Below are 12,915 nucleotides of genomic sequence, written 5' to 3' on the forward strand. Positions count from 1 at the left end.
TGGTGGCGGCTAGTTTATTCATTATCACCTCTGAGTCTATGGAATTTAATACTCCGAGTCCTGTTCCCAACATTCCAGTTACATCTCTCACTATTCTGTTTCGATAAATACTTCCCCTTTTTCTTAACCAAGTTGTCCATCCCTCATAAGAGGTTCGTAAGAAGGGGGAACAGGATGGCTTAACATCAGAAACATTGACTTGTATTTTTAACTCTATTCTTTTGAGAGACCATTCTGGGTTAAACAACATTTGTTGCTGACCTGTATTTCTGATTACATATGGTCCAATTGTATAAATCTTTGGATCTGGTTTAGTTAATTTAAGATCAAGTGTTAATGGGGTTGTTGTAACTGTGGTGGTGGTAGGAACAGTGGTTAGCATGATTGTTATTTTGATCTTATAAGTCAGAGCTGTTCTTGGGGATTCCTTTCCTAGGCATATTATAAAGATGGGCTCGGTTAAGGTAAAATTGTGCCAACATTCCCGTGAATTAAAGCACACGGTTGTATTTAGAAGGGTAAATTCCTTATCTACCTTTCTGACATTAATCTGGGTGTCTCCCGAAATCTTGGTGTTATCCTTTTCATTATATGTTTGACATCCTACTTTTATCTTATCTCCTAATTTTCCCATAATCGGTCGACTTTGTGTACATCCTCCCGATCCCATTGATTCCTTTGGTACACCTCATTTTCAGAAAAAACCACCATAGCTAGTTTCGTCTTTGAGTCCACCTTTCCCATTATTCCAGTGTGTTTTTTCTGAGCATGATTCCAAGGCCAATTATCAGGCTCTTGGCAAGAGAGAGGGTACAAAAAAACACAAATGGTTTAAACCCACTATTGATCATTTTAAGAATCTAAACGTTAAAATCTGTTTTGATCAAAAATATCTTTGTTTGAGTTGGGGCTTACTAATAACAAGTTGGGCGAGCCTGGCCACTGGCTCAGTCCCCGACTCTTGTTCTATATTGTTTGTTGTAGTGCCCTTCCCATATGGTGGATCCGCAACCGCTCAGGTTCACTTACTTGCCACCCACATTGTTCCCATTTGTCCGAGTAAATTTGAGTTTCAGTTCTTTTTTGTCTGGGGTTACTTTCCAAGAAGTTGCAGGGGCTTTCTTAATCCGGGTATGGTGAATCCAAGAATTCTGTCCCTCAACCTTGATTGCAGTGTAGGTGGTGAGTAGGACTTGAAAAGGTCCGGTCCACTGTGGTTCCAGGGTTTTATCTGCAAAACACTTAACGTATACATAGTCTCCTGGTTGTATATCGTGAACAGGTCCATCCAGACCCCTACTGCGTGTTCCCATCACATGCTTCTCAATTCTTATTAATTGTTTGTTTAGTGCCACCATATAGGAAGTCATTGTTTCTTCACCAATCTGTGAAGACATCCCCTTTCGTACCCCATAGGGTCGTCCATATAAAATTTCGAATGGGCTAAGCCCCTCTTTTGCTCTCGGTCTAGTTCGAATTCGTGTAAGAGCTAATGGCAAAGACTGGGGCCAAGTTAGATTTGTTTCTTGGCCTAACTTGACAATCTGTTGTTTGATTAGATGATTCATCTTTTCCACCTGGCCACTCGATTGTGGTCGGTATGGGGTATGTAATTGCCAATCTATTCCTAGATGGTGGCTAATCTGTTGCACTATTCTGGACACAAAATGTGGTCCTCTATCCGAGGACATTACCGCTGGGACTCCAAATCTAGGTATTATCTCTTGGAGTAGTATTTTGGTCACTTCCCGGGCTTTAGCAGTTCTGCACGGGAAGGCTTCTGGCCAACCTGAAAAGGTATCTGTTAGTACCAATAAATATCGATACCCCCCTTTTCTAGGAAGTTCCGAGAAATCGATCTGCCAGTGTTGCCCTGCATAATTCCCTCTGCTAATGTTCCCTAGTTTTATTTTATTTGCTGTATTGGGATTATTGCGTAAACACATTTCACATTGCTGAGTCACCTGTTTTATTACAGTATACAAGTTTCGCCCTTTCAATTTCTGATTTAGACTTTTATATAAAGTATCAGCTCCCCAATGCGTCTTATTAATAATAGGGCTGTGGTCCATATTAAATTGGATGGTACCACTATACAACCATCCCTTAAATAAATCCACTTACTTAATTTTATTTTATAATTCATGTCCTGAATTACCTTTAAGTTTTCTTTAGAATAGTTTGGCTCTTGATCTGTACTTACAGTTTGGATTTTATCATCTGGTATTAAGGATAATTCCTCCTTTCCTACCTCCTCTGTTACTCGTCTGGCCTCATGGTCGGCCAGGCGGTTTCCAATTTCCAAATCAGTGCCTCAGAGTGGACCATGCCTCACATCAAGGTCTGGCATGGCATATGTTCCCACCGCTCAACGCCTACTGGGTTGCAGCCAACAGCGGAGCTCAAGATTCTTCTCGGTGGCAAACACAGAGGCCAACCCAGTCTTGCCCTTGACTATGGTAGGAGGCACCTGACCAACCTTATTCCTTGTACTTCATTGTCAATGCAGTTTCATCTGCACATCCCATAACAAGTCACTGTCATGGCAAAACACACAGATTTACATTAGTAGAACTACTACAGAGTGTATTTTATTTCACTTTTTCTGCCAATATCCCCACAGCCTTGCTGACCAAGGGATATTGTTTTTATCTGAACTGAGCAAGCCTCCCCCTTATCATTTTACTGTATCAGGTAAAGCATTTTTCACTTTTCCTGGAATTTATTTTCAGATACACCTGGTTAAAAATTTCTCTTACTTCAGGGAGGTCCTCTTTTCCTCTTTTCTGCTGAATTAAAGATAAGCTCAATATTTCAATTACTTGATCATATTTAACTTTTAATTTCATTTCCCCTTCTTTAAACGTCTAGATGTTCTAATAAATCTCATCCCAACAAAGATTTTAGTGAATTTGGCATTCTTATTTGTTTTTTTTTTAGTTTGTACTTTAAAGGTTTCAGGATGTTTTCCTGGTGGCCAGCAGCTCCCACAACTGTAACAATTTTTTTTTTATTTTTTTTAATTTTTTTTTTTTTTTTTTTTTTTTACTGAAGTTTAACAAGTAAGTTGGTTTTGTATTCACTAAAATTCCACCTCATACCCATTCCCTGCCCTAGAAGGGCCGTTACCGGTCCTGTTGTACTGCAAATGCTGCAGCAATTGGGGTGACATTGTCAGGTCCTTCTGCTCAATTGTCAGCAATAGCAATCCCCTCCTCCTTACCAGCAGAAGGGTTCGGGGCAGGAGATGCTGTTCCTGCTCTGCAGGTTACACAAGCCTGCCTCTGCAGCAGCACTTCTGTTTTAACTCTTTCTTACCCTGAATGCAAATCTGCTACTTGTTGCTTTAAGTCTGTTGTTATTACGTATCATGCCGTTGCAGGCAAACAGAAAACATCCTGCCATGCATCCCAGCATGATTCAGTCGCACCTTCGAGGGGGTACAGGGGTTTGTACAAACTCACCCCAACACTTTCACAAGGTCTTTGATTCTCCACACACACACACACACGCCTCAGGTTTTACATACATTAGTACAAGTTTTTATATCTTACAATGTGTTTCATTCTGGTTGCTCCACAGAAGGAACCGCAACCTGAGCTTTTAAACACAGAAATTTCAACAAGAACATCTTTCTAGTTTAGGTCTCAGTTTTTTCCTATCCTTTTCTAGAGCCACAATCAAAGATCAGGTGATGTTAATTCCGCACTCTTTCTAGTGCTAGTACCATAGGATCCCGAGGGGGTACTAATCCACAGTCCTTTTGCCACTCAGGTTTGTCCTGGAGGACGAAGAACATGTCTGCATACGATACTTCGTCCCATTTTCCTTCTCTTCTCAGAAACAACATTAATTGCAGGAGAGTGTTATAATCTAACGTTCCTCCCTCCTGAGGCCATTTCGCATCGCTCTCCAATTTATACAAAGGCCACCACTGATTATAATATTTAACCAATTTCCTTCTATTTTCGGTACCACCCTGTCCTACAATATCACTCCAATGTTTTAATATACAACCCAAAGGCGATTTTTCACAGGGCTTACTCCTTCCATTTCCCATTTTGCAATTTTAATTACTTTGTTTTTCTCCGGCCGCCTTAGCCACCCAAGGTTGGAAACGCGGATAGAGCTTTTTACTCGTTTTGCACTCAAACGCCTGTCTCAAGCACTCTTGCACTCACACTTAGTCAAAATAATTAAGCTATACACGGAAAATCAAAATGCGCATCTCAATCACACCATTCACACTCTCCGGGCAGCCCGCAGTCACACAAGCAGTATGTTATACGGTACCGTGCACTTATGTACAACTTTTAGGAGCACTAACAGTTCACAAAGTATGCATTTCAATGAACAATTGCCAAAAAACAAACAACAAACAAAAACCAATTTTTCCTGGTCTTAAGCAGAGTGTTAAGTTTTCCGCTATTTGCCACAAATTACCAGAATGTTAATATTTTTCAACATACATTTCATAACTCCGAGTTTTGAACATATAACAAGACAACACATAGAACAAACAAGACACAGAGCGCTATTTCAGTTGTTACATTCCAGGAATTCCCCAATTCTTAAGACAACCTAAAGGAAGTTTTTAGCTTCCTCTTTTTCCTACGCAAAAGTTTCCCTTTTACTTTTGCTGTGAGGTCCCTCTTGTTCCTGTGAGATTCCGCCTTATTCCGTCCCGCCCCCCGCTTTCCGTCACGAGGCCTCCGGGCTTTTAGGAATGGCAGTAACCTCGGGTTTGCTCGATCTGCCCTCAAGATCGCTAGCGGCCACCCCTTGGTCAGCAAACCCCCTCCCAAGGTACCTTTCCTCCTGGGGACTACGCTGCGCGCCGGACGTCTCCGTGCGTCTCACCAGCCGCCCCGTTACTAAACATACCGTTTTATCCGTGGATCCAGGGGTTTCTTTTCTGCTCCCGGGTGAACAGCTGAGAAGAGGAGGCTCCTCCGAGGAAATCTCCCGGGGCGCGCCTAGGAGCGTCCGCTCCGCAGCTGGTCCCTCGGCCGAGCAGAAATCCTCCTGCCTGGCTCGCCAAACTGACGTGCGGAATTAGACTCTATAACTCGAAAGTTATAAAGTAGGTATGTTTATTGCGCGCAGATGCACGGGGGATCGCTCCTCCACAAGCGTGCATACCCGAAGTGACGAACCATCTCACATTTATACAATGAACAAATGAATATTCAATTAACGCCTATACATATTCGTTACCTAAACCCCGCTTCGTATGTTAATTAGCTTATCAGTCCGTTTCCTGGAATGTGGTGGTCTTGCAGGTTTGTAGGTGATTCATGTTCTTGTGACCATCCGATCTTCTTCAGGTGATTCATGTCCTTGTGACCACCCGATCTTCTTCAGGTGATTGTGACCACCCAATCTTTTCCAGCAAGGAGACTTAGCACTCCCTCCCTCTAGATAGCATTTGAATGTCTCTCATCTTTTCTTATTCTCTTTTAAATAGCCCCTTTGTTAGAGGAAGAGGGGCAGGTGTCTCCTCAAAACTGTGGTTGTCACCGCACCCATGACTAGTCACCATACCCACATTCCTTAAGCAGACACATACAATCACAATCCATGTCCATTATCCCCATTTCACATTATTTCTCCATATCAGTTTCCTTTTTTTCATGGAAATGTAATTTATTACACATACTCATAGGCTAATAGGTTACATATGAAGTTTCAGTTGGAAAAAAAATTTACAAGAAAGTTGTAGGTCTCTAGGGAAGCTGAACTTAGTACAGAAAAAATAAACACTTAATCAGAAACTCTGCTACCACTGCACTAACAACTAATCCAAGTATTGAGTACTTTCAGATTATAGAAGGTTTCTGTTAATACACAGAATAAGACTTATGTATAATATGGTAACAAAATGGGAAGTTTTTCTCTAGGCAGTAGATAATTTGAGCTATTACATCTGACTGTTATTGCACAACAGTTTTTAAATGGATTTCTTTAGTGAATACAGTAATTTATGTTCATTTTGTAATTCTGTTAGCCAGGTAATGTCATCTATAGGGCTTGCCCACCACCACTACCACATCTGCCCAGAAAATCTATTGCCATATACCATTTATAGCAATATTGTAATTTAAAGTGTGTAGAATTTTAGACATAATACAGATTTGCTGGCCCTGCATTTAACTTTTTTGATTATAAACATCAACATATAGTGTGGGTTTTTTTCCAGAATATATTGATTCTGAGCTCCCAAAGCACAGGTAATCCAAGAAAACACCCATTCATCTGCAGGTAGCAAGTGAAAAAGGAAACTAGTAATGTTTTGTCTTGTCTAGGACACAGTAACATCTGTACGCTGGCCTGGCTGGAATATGTGCAGTCTCAGGAAAGAAAGATTTCTGAGGTGCATTGGAGTTCAACTGAGTGAAAACAGAAGTCATCACTCCATCTAGGGTTCCTCACATTAGGCAGGAGAAAGAAAGAAGATGGTGCCAATATTCTGTAGGCACAAAAAACTAATGGAAAAGCCTGCCACTAGGTCTCCACATGGAAGCTGGAATTCTCTAAAGCAAACAGCAGCAGCCCTAAGAGATACAGAAAAAAAAACACCTTACAAGAGGCTGATGAGGTACCAGTAAAATGGCAATAAGGAACAAGCTCTTCCTCTTCACTCTGACCAGGTCTACATCTGGGGGAAAGCTTCTCAGTGACTGACAATGCCTCCAGCAAAAGCTTGAGGAGGAAGGTACTTTTCCCTGAAAAAGATAAACATCAAAGGACAGTATTGCCAGAGGTACCATCTTTCACATTTCTAATTCTATGCTCACTCTCCGATTAACAAAGGGGAAGAATCAGCTTGAGTCACTGCTGTAGACACAAAGTCAATTTTTGCAAATGGCAAGAAGAAACTCCAGTAGCAGATTGCCAGAAACTGTAGTAGTGTGATTCACAGAGCAGCAATCATGCTAAAAAAGTGTGCATGGCATGTCTCTAAGTACAAAGATAAGGTTGTCTAAAGTGAGGCAAAACTATGATGATGTGTGATTCATTAAGAGACTTAGTATTCACTGCATTTAAATCAACCAGTTCAGTAATTTCAGATTTACTTCATTCTAACCCTTACACCCTGTACAATCTCTCTTTCTTCAGAGATAGTGTGCTTTAGAGCCTTATGTGCAAACAAGTTCCTTATTTACAAGAAATAAGTAGCTTTGTGTACTTTTGTAATGGTTGGGTCAATGTCACTAAATGAAACATTTAAATTGGTCTCTGATTTTTTAAGAGATTTAGACAGACATTAACATCTGATTTTACGAAACTTCACCATCAATTTTTTTTTCCAAAGTATATCACACTTTTCTCTCTGTAGTGTCTTTTCAACTGAATTCCCAACAGACTAATGCATCCAACGCAAAACATTGATCTTTTATATTCTTGCATATTTGCAGATTTAAGTTTTGGGGGTTTTTTTACCTTTTACTGTTGTAATCAATTCTGTAACCAGATTATCTTTACATGGAGCTCAAAGAACTTTCATTTTAAATTTCAGAATACAGATATTTCTACCAATTCTTTCTACTTTGAAGTTTGTATCTGAACAGGCAAGGACACAAATTGCTGCTGGTATTTTCCATTGAGGTATTCCGTGCACTACCTCAGTTACTTGACTCAGTCCAGTGTTTCTTATAGTCAGTAAGATGTCCCTCACTGATACAGTGATGATGTTCTTGAAGAGTAAAAAATCACACCTAGTCTATTTTGCTTTCTTTTCTTGTCTCTTCTATAAGTAATTTATTTCCCTACACTTCAAATCATAGGGATTATGATAATTTTTCTCTCTTGACCAGCCAGGATAAACCGGAGAAGAAAGCAAGGGGTTTATTCATTTGAATGTCCCCGGACAATCCTGTACTGGCCAGACACCATCTAGGCCTTAATTCCAAACTGACAAAGAAAATGTGCCAGCAGCCCCACACTCCCTACTCTCTTCAAAATCCATCTGTTATAACAAACAATCCAGTGTTAGCACTCATTCTGTATCTGTTCTTTATTGAACATACTCCTACTCTTTTGAGCTTTGGGGGTTACCTGTGAGTCGCTTGAAGCACTTTCCACTTTTTTTCCTCCCTGTCTTCTACTCTAATTATTTTAGAGTCATACACATTGCAATGTTATGTAAATAATCATCAGAACCATGCAAAAAATAAAATCAAAGCAAAAACGGTGTTCGTGGTTTGTAACAATTGCCCACAAACAGAATTAGGACACTGGGTATGAGCAGGCAGGTTGTTTGGGTTTTTTTGTTGGCATTCTGTGGATAGGACCTCAAAACTTGCTAGCTTCCTGACACAACTAAAACTGTTCCCAAATACATAAATTGAAGGACTTATTTTCCTATGGGTTTAAACCAGCAAGTTTCAGAAATCATTTGGGCTGTATTCCAGATTTTTTTTTTTAAAAAGTAATTTGGGAGCCAAGGATTTGGATACCTATACTTGAAAGACTGGACCCATTTCTTTCTGAGCCAAGTCCTCTCAATGCACTCTGATGAGATGCTGTGAGAGTTATCAGAAATCTGAGCAAGACATTTAATGTTTTCACTTCAGGTTCTAGAATGGTTTGAGTCTCCTCGGTTCCCTCTTTGGGTGACTGGTACACCAGATGGTTGTGCTGTCATGCAGCGGTACCTCAATAGGCTGGAGAAATGGGCTGACAGGAACCTTGTGAAGTTCAACAAGGGCAAGGGCAAAGTCCTGCCCCTGGGGAGGAACAACCCCAGGCACCAATATATGGCTGGCAGTCACCCAGCTGGAAAGCAGCTTTGCCCTGAAGATCCTGGTGGACAACCAAGTTAAACATGAACCAGCAATGTGCCCTTGCAGCGAACAAGGTTAATGATATCCTGGGCTGCATTAGGACGTGTTTTGCCAGCAGGTTGAGGGGCCATCATTGGAGCTGGTCCCTTCCCCTCAGCGTTGGTTGTGATGCCACATCAGGAGTGCTGGGTTCAGTTCTGGGCTCCCCGCTGCAAGAAAGGCAAGGACATACTGGAGAGAGTTCAGTGAAAGGCTGTTCAGAATAGACTAAAGCATCTCTTCTATGGGGAAAGGCTGAGAGAGATGGAACTGTTAGGCCCAGAGAAGTAAAAGGCTTAGGGAGGATCTCAATCAACACAAACACCTGTATGGAGGTTAGTAAGGATGAGAGAGCCAGGCTTTTCTTAGTGGTGCACAGGGCAGGACAAGAGGCAATGGGCACACTGAAACACTAAAGGTTTCATCTAAACATAAGAAAACACTTGTTTTCACTGTGAGGGTGACTGAGAACTGGCACTGATCGCCCAGGGAGGTTGTGGAGTCTCCCACCTTTGGGTTATTCAAGAGCCATCTGGACATGGTCCTGGGCATGGTGGCTCTAGGTGGTTCTGCTTGAGCAGACCAGATGACCACCAGAGGCCCCTTCCAACCTCAATCATTCTGTCATTCTGTGAACTCTAAAACACAGGACTTAGCTATGTTCCTGCTTTGCTGGAACAGGTTTCCTCCTGTATGAGTATCCAAACACATGCCTGTGGAAGTTACTTTTCAAACAGGGTTTCACATAACACACTGTGTAATAAAGAAAAATGGAAATGAATAAACCAACAAAAATCCTGCTTGACTACCACTTGATACCACACAGGATGGAAAGAACAGCTCATACAAAGCTTTGGGATTCAGATAAGAATGCTTCTGGTATTTGAGTGTAAATGCTCCCAAGTAGAAAGAAGCAAGATGTCCAAAAAATATCCAGGACATGATAGAAACAGGTATTTTTAATAAAGCCTTGAAATAGATATACAAAATGTCAGGCTTTGTTTACATCTATTAGTATCTATTGACAGTTTGAAAAGATATTCCACAGTACAAGAATGCCACAGGAATCTAATAGAAATATTCAAGATCATCAAGGCCACATACACAAATGAGAAATGATCTTCACAAGTAAAGAATTAGAAAGTACTGCACTGTTTGTGTTTGACATTACCATACTCACAAGCAGCAGCTCGTAGACACTAAAAACACTACACTCATGCAGGAAGGAGACTATTGTCTAAAAGACTCCTTCCCAAGAATTTAGAAGTCACCAGGAAAACACCTAAAATCCACCTAAATAATTGCTTTTTGCCTTTTTTTGTTTGTTTGTTTTGTTTTGTTAAAAAAAAAAGACTGCTCTTAAATATGTGAGATTGTCTGAACTTCAGGTTCTATTATGCAGCTACCAATTTTCAGACGTACCCTTTAAAGACTTATCTCTTGATCTGGCTGATGACAATGTTTTATTGAACAAAAGTAACAAGCAAAGCTGAATAATAAAGGTAACAAGCAAAACCTCAGTAACTAGGAAAACATCAAGTCAAGAAGGAAGAACACAGATTACTGTAGCCTTTTCAACTTGAGCTCTAAGTTCAGTAGAATATTATATATCAAATTATTTTCCACAAAACTCAAATTGCAAAGCACAACACACCCTTCTACAACTGCTCACAACAGCAGAAGTAAGATAATGCATGTAGCAGAGGAACAAAAGCAAATGAAAGGCATACCACATAAAACCTGATCCATGGTATTACAGCACAAAGTTATAGAACAGCTTCTGCAAAACAGTGATCTGTACTTACTTTATTGTATTCATATATGGGTAGTTCATCATCCAGATGAAACAGCTTGCTTTTTATTTTTTTTTAATACAATTCATAAACGGCACAGTATGTATTATTTCTGTAGCTACTTCATCTTAAGAAAGTCTCACATATGGGGACATAAGAGAAGTATAAGCTTACGCAGACCACGACTCCCAAAACAATAATCAATGCAGGTATTACTGCAGCATTCCGCTTGCTTTATTCTGAGTCATGTAAACAATTATTCAAGCCAAATTGCACATTTTATCTGAGCAACAGGAACAACAGTTTCTGTACATGCTTGAACAGAGTTCCACCTTGCCTATACCTTGCTTTAATTATTAGGATAAAATCTTTACAGTTGTTGCAATCCCACCCAAATGCTATTTGGGATCCCACAGTGAGTTTCCCTGGGCTGCAAATCTTCATTAAAACCTAATGCCCAAATTACACACCAGTGAATGCTTTTGTTTCCATCGTGATGTTAAACAGAGTGCCAAAATAAGACCTCTTTCATGCCTTCCTGACTTTTCCAAGCGGTTAAAAAATATGAAAATACATTTTATTTGCTGGGTAACTGTGTTGCACAAATAACTGGTTGAATATGTTGTTGGTTTGGTTTTCAAATTAACATTTTCTTAAGGCACCTGTTTTCCACAGAACATTTATGATTTTGTCCTTAATGTTGTGCTTTCTTCCACCCCACCCTACCCCCCACCCTCCCACCCCCCATTATCCAGATATGGTCAAAAGGACAATTCTTTTATTAATCAAAGGGTCATATACTGACTACTGTGATAACAGTAGCCCCAGTAAGTATATGGCTAGGTTTCATTAACTCATGTAGTTGAAATAAGATATTTGAATATATCTAGTCATATAACAGAAGTTAATCAACAGTTTATCACTTGAGGTGCATGTCAGAAACCAACCCTTCATGTTGATGATCATTTGTAGCAGACAGGAATAATTTAAAGTTTGCTAAAAGCCTTGTAGCGTTTGTTCTCTGGAGGACATTGAAATAATGTTTAATATCAAGTAAATGACAGAATCCATGTTGCCAGCCTTTGAGCTTTTAGAACTGGTCTTTCATATATTGCAGAGGGTATGAGAAACAACAATCCAAGCATAATGAGCCAAAAAAGGATCATTACGTTTTACCTCAGCTTTGAGTCACTTTTCTTTTAATGCAGCACTATTCACTGACAGCTTGGTTATTGCTTTTACTGTGTACTGTTCTAATAACTTAAGAGAAGGTAGAAATAAACACTGACAAGTAATGCGACTGAAGAGGCTAAGCAGTGTCAGATATGTCAAAATATGTATGCTACCCTACCAAAATACATAATTAGCCTGTCATGTGAACAGTATACCATGAACTCAATAGAAAAGGAGAGGGGGAGAAACACTTAAAATATTCCTTTGTCAGCCCTTCAGAGCAGCCTTTGGAGCAGTCACAAGCATGGCATGTCCCCTCATCCAACAGGTGGCATACAAGCAATCCACCTGGGTGCCCCAGCAGCACGCGGTGAAGGCACACTACTTCACAGCGGGGGCTTCTGTGAGTGCTCAGGTTCACGCCTGCTTGCACATTCGTACACACAAAACAATCCCGTGTTTTAGCTGTGCTGCAAGTTGAATGTGGCAACACTGGCATCAGCTCTTGAGGAGGTACAGCAGGCAGCTATTATAGCCAGTGATGGAGGCAAAGATAGCAAAATGTATTTTTCTTTATTCATTTAAGATTTAAGGCTATATCAACACTCCTGCTGCTTTATGCTATTCTGAAGTACTTCAAGAATGTTAGCTTGTGAAACTGGTGTAAAGTTGCTCCTCATTTTCAGGACATTGCAGATTTGATATATATAATCAGTCCATTTCAGCCCCACGCCCCCTTATCCTTAACACTGCCTGATTTGTTGTGGTCTCCTGCGTTTTATTGCCCATCTGCTTCATTAATTTCTCCTAAAGTCTCAAGAACACAGCACAAGACTATACATACTCCACTGATTTCCAATCTATGTTCAGTGAATTGAGATGCATTCAGGGCTTATAAAAGGGCCAGAGGGGGCCATTGTTTGTGTAAAAACATGCATGTGAAAAGCATGATGCATATCTGAACTACTTATGAAAAGATTCAAGTACAGGCTTCCAAATAGGGTATTGATGAAATGAAGTCTAGCCATGAAAACAAGGTCACTACATCAGTGAGATGAATCCCATAACACAGATAGACCTACTGTCTAGCTCTCCCAAAGAAGAGAGATGAAGCCAGGTTATCT

The sequence above is a fragment of the Falco cherrug genome, chromosome 2, assembly GCF_023634085.1.
Source record: "Falco cherrug isolate bFalChe1 chromosome 2, bFalChe1.pri, whole genome shotgun sequence".
In the NCBI taxonomy this organism is placed as follows: domain Eukaryota; kingdom Metazoa; phylum Chordata; class Aves; order Falconiformes; family Falconidae; genus Falco; species Falco cherrug.